This window comes from Dermacentor andersoni, chromosome 5, assembly GCF_023375885.2.
Source record: "Dermacentor andersoni chromosome 5, qqDerAnde1_hic_scaffold, whole genome shotgun sequence".
NCBI classification, from domain to species: domain Eukaryota; kingdom Metazoa; phylum Arthropoda; class Arachnida; order Ixodida; family Ixodidae; genus Dermacentor; species Dermacentor andersoni.
In genome coordinates this window covers 54122986-54131968 of record NC_092818.1, presented here as the reverse complement: position 1 = coordinate 54131968, position 8983 = coordinate 54122986, and positions in this window count along the sequence as shown.

Here is an 8983-nt window from a genome sequence, read left to right as displayed (position 1 = left end):
TATAGGCGTTGTGCGAGACTGTTAAAGAGGGAAAGGTGGGGAAGAGGAACAGGGGCGATAATCTCTACCGCATGCTGGCGTGGCGTCGTACAAGTATAGCACATCCAATCGCAGCAATTGCTACAAAGGAAACCCATACGGGTTCCTCGAAATAAATGAGGTGCATTGGCGCAAGCTCTTGGGCCAGCTGGTGCATGATGAACTTGAAAAAAGTGGGCACCAGCAAAACACAAAGGACGCGCACGCAAGGAAAAGACGTTAGACACGGACGGACGCTGGACTTTCAACGCACTTTATCGTAATTTACATTGCCGCACATAACCTCCGACGCATGCGCATCTTGAACTCCTCCCAAGACACGTGCATAGATAACACCTCGAAGATACATTACCGTGTGAAAACAGCCGACGCATGCGCAACTTCTATTCCTCCCAAGACCTGTGCATGAATGCCAATTTTTTTATTAATCATACTTTACCTACTCGATGTACCTCGATGTACTTTACCTACTATAAGTAATACCATAACATTTATAAAATTTCCCACAGCATTAAGGTGTGGCAAGGCGTAAGCGTTGTGTTTTCTGCACCTTGCAAATTGGCTAGCTTGTGCGGGAGGATTGGAAACGAGGGGACGAAGACGGGGGCCTGTAACGTTAAACACGTGACACCCTTCATCAAGTGCAGCACTGGTGTTGTTTACCGCAGGCCAGACAGGTATGTGTGTTAATAAGCACTTGCAAGAACATAACCTATCCTTAAGCGGGGAGCAGGGAAGCAATTTGGCGGTTCATTATCGCGGCTGCAATAAGTGCAAAAAAAAAAGTGCGCCATTGTTCGGTCATGTGACCATTTTAGGGAAGAGCAAGACCAGATACGAACGCGTAATCTTAGAAGCTTTTCACATTGGAAATGAGAAAGAAATTTGTGCCAGCGATACGTCTTTGTGTCCAACAAACAAGGAACGTGCTTACCTATCGAGTAGGTAAAGTATGATTAATAAGAAATTGGCATTCATGCACAGGTCTTGGGAGGAGTAGAAGTTGCGCATGCGTCGGAGGTTATGTGCGGCAATGTAAATTTCAATAAACTGAGCTGAAAGTCCAGCGTCCGTCCGTGTCTAACGCCTTTTCCTTGCGTGCGCGTCCTTTGTGTTTCGCTGGTACCCACTTTTTTCACGTTCATCATGCACCAACTGGCCCAAGAGCTTGCGCTAATGCACCTCATTTATTTCGAGGAACCCGTATGAGTTTCTTTTGTAGCAATTGCTGCGATTAGATCTGCTATACTTGTTCGACGCCACGCCAGCATACGGTAGAGATTATCGCCGCTGCTCCTCTTCCCCACCTTCCCTCTTTAACCGTTTCGCACAAGGCCTATATTAGCACGCATCAGAGCAATAAACGTTTTCTTGGCCTAGTCACCGCCGTGTATCATGCGTGTTCTTCAATGGCGACGAGGGTGGGATGACAATGGGCCGCCCTCTTAGTACGCCACTGCTTTCGCCACCATGAGAGGTTACGCCAGCCCGCCGCAGTTTGACGAGACGAGCGACAAGTAGCCAGCTTACCAAGTTCGACTGCAGATGAGCAGAAGCATCTGCAGACTGCAGATGACTGAAGATGCGCATGCGTCGGAAGTTATGTGCGGCAATGTAAATTTCAATAAAGCACAGTTGAAAGTCCAGTGTCCGTCCGTGTCTATGGCCTTTGTGTGCGCGTCTATTGTGTTTCGGTGGTAACCCCTTTTTTCAAGTTCTCGAAAGAAAAGTCGCGCAGTTGAATAAAAATTCGTCCGGGTTCAAGTCCTGGATCAGGGCGAATCCTTTTTTTTTCAAGTGCGGGGCTTTTCTTTCGAGGAACCCGAATGGGTTTCCTTTGTACCAATTGCTAGGATTGGGCGGACGCCTCATTTTCTTTTTATTGATTAGTTCTCTCCACCTTGCGGGTTTCCGCTGAACTATTACGTCAAACATCACTTTGATGTGATTAGCAATCGCTGTGACGTCGCGTTACAAATAGGGGAAGTGGACGCAGCCTGAAATGTTTTGATTAATAGCGGAGGGTTAGTGGCGAAAAAGGTTGGAGTCAGGAACAGTTAGTTTTATTTTGTTCGGTCTAATCATGTGTAATCATCGTGCACACCTCACATCAGACGGGGAATTCTCGCGTTTTTTCTGACGTCGCTTGACAGACAGGGGACGTGGGGGCAGCCCGGAAACTATTTCACTTATCGTGGAGGGCTAATTTCAGAAATGAAATAAAAACAGTTTGGAGCAGCTTTACGTTATAGCGCCCCTGAACTCTAACCCATAGGTATTTTTGTCGGTTCGACACCGTCCACTGATAATGATGACGGTTAAATAAAAAAGGAAGGAAACCATCCCCTCGCTTTTCGATCTACGGACCAGACACGTACGCAATTAGCAAATAAATATTTTTGTTTATTTTTAAACTTCTGCTTCACGCGGCCGCAATTTTGGACCAGGCACCACAAGGTAATAAAGGGGGAAGCGGACCAATCGCAGACGCCGGCACCACCCTCCTCCTCCAGTTATCTATTTGAATTGAGCTAGCTCGGCCCCATTGAAACCCTCTCCAGTGCTGCGTGCTTCTCGTCTCTTGTCAGCCAATTCGACAAGAATATTGGGAAGATACAATAAGTGGTAATCTGCAGGGTGTGCCACCTAACATTAGCCAAGATCTTAAACATAAAATATAGTATATACGAGGACGCAACCAATGGTATTCTGTAAGCCAGGCACGCACCGAGGGGGGAGGGGGGGCCGGGCTCCGCTCTTCACCCCACGCCACCGCTCCTCACACATATCCTTAAAGCGCCGACAAATCAATCCATTCGGCCGCTGACATTTTGCTGCTTTTTTACAGCGAACGTTGTATTGACAAACCCTCCGTAGGTTTTTCGGCGTCCGTCAACAGAAAAAATCATGTGGGCCGATCCTTGTGATAGTGCACAAAGGGTCCAAAAGCTCAATGGCGCATTCCCCTGTCGGCTCGGGAACCTGTAACACGCCCTTCGAAAACTTCGGGATGGGCCCACGTATGAGGGGGGGGGGTGCACTTAACGCCTGCTTCACCTTTGCCGCCGGTAGGCCCGGCATTGCACTACCTTCGGGCCGACCCACGGCGGAGGTGAAGCATTTTAACGCGACAGCGTTAAGGAGCTCGTGTCGTAGAAAAGCAGCTGTCGTCGGTGTCGGCGCGCCAGCGGCGTTGGCCGTGAGTGATAAATACCAGAAGGCACTTCATAAATAAAATACATCTTGCAAGATGGGCTGGTGGGAATCGAAGCTGGGTCTCCGGATTGTGAAACGGAGACGCTACCACTCAGCCACGAGTTCGCTCCTTCGAAACTGCACAAAATCGCCTCTTGTGAATGCGGTGTTGCCTTAGAAACGTGCCGTAGAAAGTTATACTGCGGTATATATCGGTAATTATGACCATGTAACTTACAGAAGTCGCAGTTTCACGAGTAGCGAAGTACGTTTCCGCTACATTTCTTCTGCGTTTTGCGCACACGCAGAGCCATCTTACGGCAAACACAGAAGACCCCCTCCTCGCAATGTACGGCGCTGCCCCGACAGGTGGCGCGCCATGATCGCGTCCGCCTTCATGGCGCGTCGGGGCCTGGCTATCTGGGCCGATCGCGACGTTTGGCTGGCGTAGCGCGTTTGAGTAGGCGGTGCGAACGGGGTGCGATAACGCTATCGCGTTACACTCTTGAAGGCGAAGCTTAAGCGTCCTCCAAATTTTTGTTTTTCGTTTGAGAGCTTTGACTGTCGTCAGCTCTCGCTGCGATTCAATCTTCACAGAGTGGAATGGTTGTCAATTTTTTCACTCTTCTTGGTTGGCGGTAGTTATCGGCATCTCCTGGGGCGTCAAGGCCAGTTTTCTCATCGATTCGGTGACGGCGCGATTAAACCGAGATGAGTTCAGTAGTGACCATCTATTCAACGATCACGCGCATCGCTGTTAAAAAAAATTAAATTATGGTGTTTTACGTGCCAAAACCACTTCCTGATTATGAGGCACGCCGTAGCGGAAGACTCCGGAAATTTCGACCACTAGGCGTTCTTTAACGTTCACCCAAATCTAAGTACACGGGTGTTTTCGCATTTCGCCCCCATCGGAATGCGGCCGCCGTGGACGGGATTCGATCCCGCGACCTCGTGCTCAGCAGCCCAACACCATAGCCACTGAGTAACCACGGCGGGTTAGCATCGCTGTTGCTTGGTTAGTCCAGCCTTCTTTGTTTAGACTGATCGAAGGACCAGGAAAGGGATTCGGTTCGTAGTCAGCCTCGTAGGCAGCCTCGCTCCAGGGATACAGGGCCGTGTCGGGCCGGCCCGGGGGCCGAGGGATTTGCACCTTGATCGATAAACGGCTAACTCATATCACCCACGACCTCAAGCTGGCGAGTGGTAGAATCGAATATGTCATGGTTGAGATCCTGCTCGACGTTCCGCAGCGGAATCAGCGCAGAAACAGCGTGTTCGTCCTCAATGTATATAGCAACCCCAGAGACTCGCGCCAGCAGTTCAAAACTATTCTCAAGAAGGCGACCGACTTGGCCGGCCCTCGACCCTTCGTCGTCATCGGCGACTTCAACGCACCATATGGCATCTGGGGTTACGTCTACGACACTACCAAGGGGCGAAACCTGTGGCAAGACGCCAACGAGATGGACCTCACTCTGGTCACTGACAAGAATTTCCCTACGCGCATTGGCAACTCCATCACCCGGGACTCGACACCCGACCTCGCCTTCGTGAGGAACGTCGAGGACGTGGGTTGGGAGAACACCGCCATGGAGTTCGGCAGCGACCACTACATTCTCGAGACCAACTTCAAGGTGTCTCGGAGTAGGGTCAGGGAATTCACGTTCATTGATTGGGACCATTTTCGCAAGATTCGTGACGAACCCGGGAGAGCCAGGGCACCCGCCACTCTCGAAGAATGGTGTGAAGGCATCCGGAACGACGCTTCCGCGGCCACCAAGAAAGTGGAAACAGATCTCGACGTCGAGCGGATGGACAGCAGACTCGCCCACCTGATCGAGGCCAAAACCGCCATGCTCCGCCGATGGAAGGGTCAAAGGCTCAATCGCAGACTCCGAAAGAAGATTTCGGAGCTCAACAAGGTCATCGAAGACCACTGCAAGGCGCTATGCCCGCAGCAGTGGGACGAGCTCTGCGAATCCATCGACGGACAAATGCGCAACGGCAAATCCTGGGGTATGCTGAAGCACCTTCTCGATGAAAGCGGCTCGAAGTCCAATCAAAGGCATACGTTGGCCCGGGCCCTTCACGAAGCCACCAGGTCTAACACGGTCGATGAACTCGTCGCAAAACTCATAGAGAAGTACTTGCCTGTCCGTCGCGACGGAAATCCGTCGACCCAACTCCTGGACTACCGAGGCCCTCCACGCCCCGAGCTGGATGAAGACTTCTCCATTGCCGAGGTCAGACAGGCCATCTTCGCGCTCAACCGCAAGTCTGCGCCGGGTCCGGACGGAGTCACCAACAGAATGTTGAGAAACCTCGACGACACGTCGATTGTCTTTCTGACCGACAAGATAAATGAGTCCTGGAAGAGCGGCATTGTACCTGCAGAATGGAAGACGGCCTGCACGGTGCTCATTCCCAAGCCCGGCAAGGCCCCGAACATCGAAAACTTGAGGCCGATTTCTCTGACCTCCTGCGTCGGCAAGGTCATGGAGCGCGTCGTCCTCAACAGGCTTAACGGGTACCTCGAAGACAACGAGGTTTACACGTACAACATGATCGGCTTCCGCGCCGGACTCTCAACTCAGTATGCCATGAAACTAATCAAGCATCAGATTGTGGATGGCCGTTCCAGAGACGTCAAGGCTCTGCTGGGTCTGGACCTCGAGAAGGCTTTCGACAACGTGCTCCACACCTTCATCGTCAAGACCATTTCAGACCTGGGTCTCGGTTCCAGATTCCACAACTACGTCAGCTCTTTTCTGACTGACAGGAAGGCCAAGCTTCGCATTGGAGACTTCCGCTCCGAAGATGTACCCCTCGGAGGGCGGGGCACTCCTCAGGGCGCCGTCATCTCCCCAACATTGTTTAACATCTGTATGATTGGTCTTTCCGAGAGGTTGGCGCGCGTCGAGAACGTCAAGCACACCATTTACGCCGATGACATCACCATATGGTGCTCCCGCGGCTGCGAGGGCAGAGTCGAAGAAGCCATGCAGGAGGCGATTGATGTGATCGAGGAGTATCTCCGCCCCACCGGACTTCGATGCTCCCCCGCCAAGTTGGAGCTGCTACTTTACAGAAAAGAGAAGGGAGGCAGACCCAAAGATTGGAAGCCAGTCTCTGAAAGCAGCATCAGACTTCGCACTTGTGACGGGGGGGTGATACCCAGGGTCGACGTTATTCGGGTCCTGGGCATGTTTGTCGAATACAACGGTGGAAACGGAACTGCTCTCCGCAAGATTATCGCCAAGACGGACAACGCTTTCCGCCTCGTTCGCAGAATCGCAAACCGGCATCGAGGCATGAAGGAAAGCAATCTTCTCAGGCTGATCAATGCCTTCGTACTCTGCCACCTCACGTACACGATTTCTATGCACAACTGGCTCAGAGTGGAGCGAGACAAGCTCAACGTTCTTATCCGCAAAATAGTCAAGAGGGCTCTCGGGCTACCCATCAGGACCCATACCGAGGATCTCTTGAAGCTGGGGGTACATAACACCGCCGAGGAGATTGCCGAAGCCCAAGAACGCGCGCAACTCACTCGCCTGGGCACCACAGCAGCAGGTAAACGCATCCTCGAAGAGCTGGGTTACCACCCTGCGGGATTCCCGATGGTCAGTACCCCGATCCCTAGGTGCATTCGAGACAAGTTCGAAGTCGCCCCTGTGCCCCGAAACGTCCATCCCGTCCACAACGAGGGCAGACGCAAGGCCAGAGCAGCCGCCATCCTCAAACAGATCAAGCGACACGACATTAGCGCAAGCTTCGTCGACGCTGCGGAGTACAGTGACGGGAAGACCTTTGCGGTCGTTGTGGTCGACTCGGGCGGCAACATTTCCAATAGCGCCTCAATTCGCACTTCAGACCCCGGAGTCGCCGAGCAAGTCGCCATCGCCCTCGCCCTGCTAGACGGTCGTGGCTCCGAAATTTATAGTGATTCCAAAACGGCAGTTAGGGCTTTTCAAAAGGGTTGCATCGCCAAGGAAGCTGTTCGTCTTCTTAGCGGCTCGAGTCCACATGCTCTCACAAACCATTCAATTCACTGGTTTCCCGCTCACGTAGGATCGGTCGAGGGTGCTCCCCCGAACCTCAATGAGTCTGCCCACGAGGCTGCGCGTGACCTCACCGACCGCGCTTCCTCTATAAGGAGCACTGACTCCCCTCCTCTCTACGGTCACAGGGACGCTCCCGCTACTCACAATGAGATTATTAAATATTTCTACATGTCCAGAAGGGTCTTTCCACCCCCTCACCCCAAGTTGAATAGGGCGCAAGCCGTTTCACTTAGGCTCCTACAGACCAGCACATATCCGTGTCTGTCCGCTCTCCACGAGGCTTACCCCGACGTGTATCGCGACGACGCCTGCCCGTCCTGCGGCCAGACCTCCACTCTACCTCACATGCTCTGGGAGTGCGGGTCGACATACCCAAAGTTCATCAAGGAGGAGTGGGACTCGCTTTTGCGTAGCCCCGCTCTAGAAAAGCAAATCCTGGCCGTCCGGCGTGCCCGCGACCGGGCCGGTGGGCTAGACCTGCCGGTCCCGACGTGGGACTAGCCGGGTGCGCGACAAGTTCGCGTCCTCGCCGGACCTACAATAAAGTTTATTCACTCACTCACTCACGTAGTCAGCTGGTCTGTATGCTCGTGGAAGGAGTTTCGGCCGGAGAAAACGCCAGTTGCGTTTAACTTTTCCTTTTGCTTCATTATTACCTCGATTGACGGCTCGCCGCGACGCTGGCAGATCCTCGGAACCATATACCCGCGATATCGGCTGCATAAGGGGGAAAGCAGGATGCGAAACAGCGTCTATCATCACAACCCGCAATAACCGTTTAAACCATAAGCAATATGACTGTCACCCGTTACCTCTTGTGGCTTTTCCCTAATTGTACAGCAATGTTCGTGCAAAATTCGCAACTGGAAACAAGAATCGCAAGGAGTGGATAATTAAATATATATATGTTGCCGTTAGTCGCGCATGACAGAAGCGCAGGAAGAACACTGCCAAAAACAACCAAACAAGGGAAAGTGTAAAATAAAGATTACTAGTAGCGTTTTTTTAATTAGCTCTGGACGAATTATACGGAACTTTATATATATATATATATATATATATATATATATATATATATATATATATATATATATATATATATATATATATATATATATATATATATATATATATATATATATATATATATACAAGGAACCACATCAAATGGACTCGCGCATGACAGAAGCGCAGGAAGAACACTGCCAAAAGCAACCAAACAAGGGAAAGTGTAAAATAAAGATTACTAGTAGCGTTTTTCTTAATGAGACATATGTATATATATATATATATATATATATATATATATATATATATTATATATATATATATATATACATATGTCTCATTAAGAAAAACGCTACTAGTAATCTTTATTTTACACTTTCCCTTGTTTGGTTGCTTTTGGCAGTGTTCTTCCTGCGCTTCTGTCATGCGCGAGTCCATTTGATGTGGTTCCTTGTTTGCCAAGTAAAGCTGTGAGGTACACCTTATTTCAATTCTCTTTTGCGGCTTTGCGCATCTTTATGGCGAATGGCGGGCATTATTCACATTTGTACTAGTAAAGGTAGATCCCCCCTTCATTTGCATAGAAAAGTTACCCATAAACCTAATGTTACGTTTAGAGCAACAGTACCGGAGGGGAACACTTGACTGTTCTCGGTGTCAGGGTTCCCTTCAGA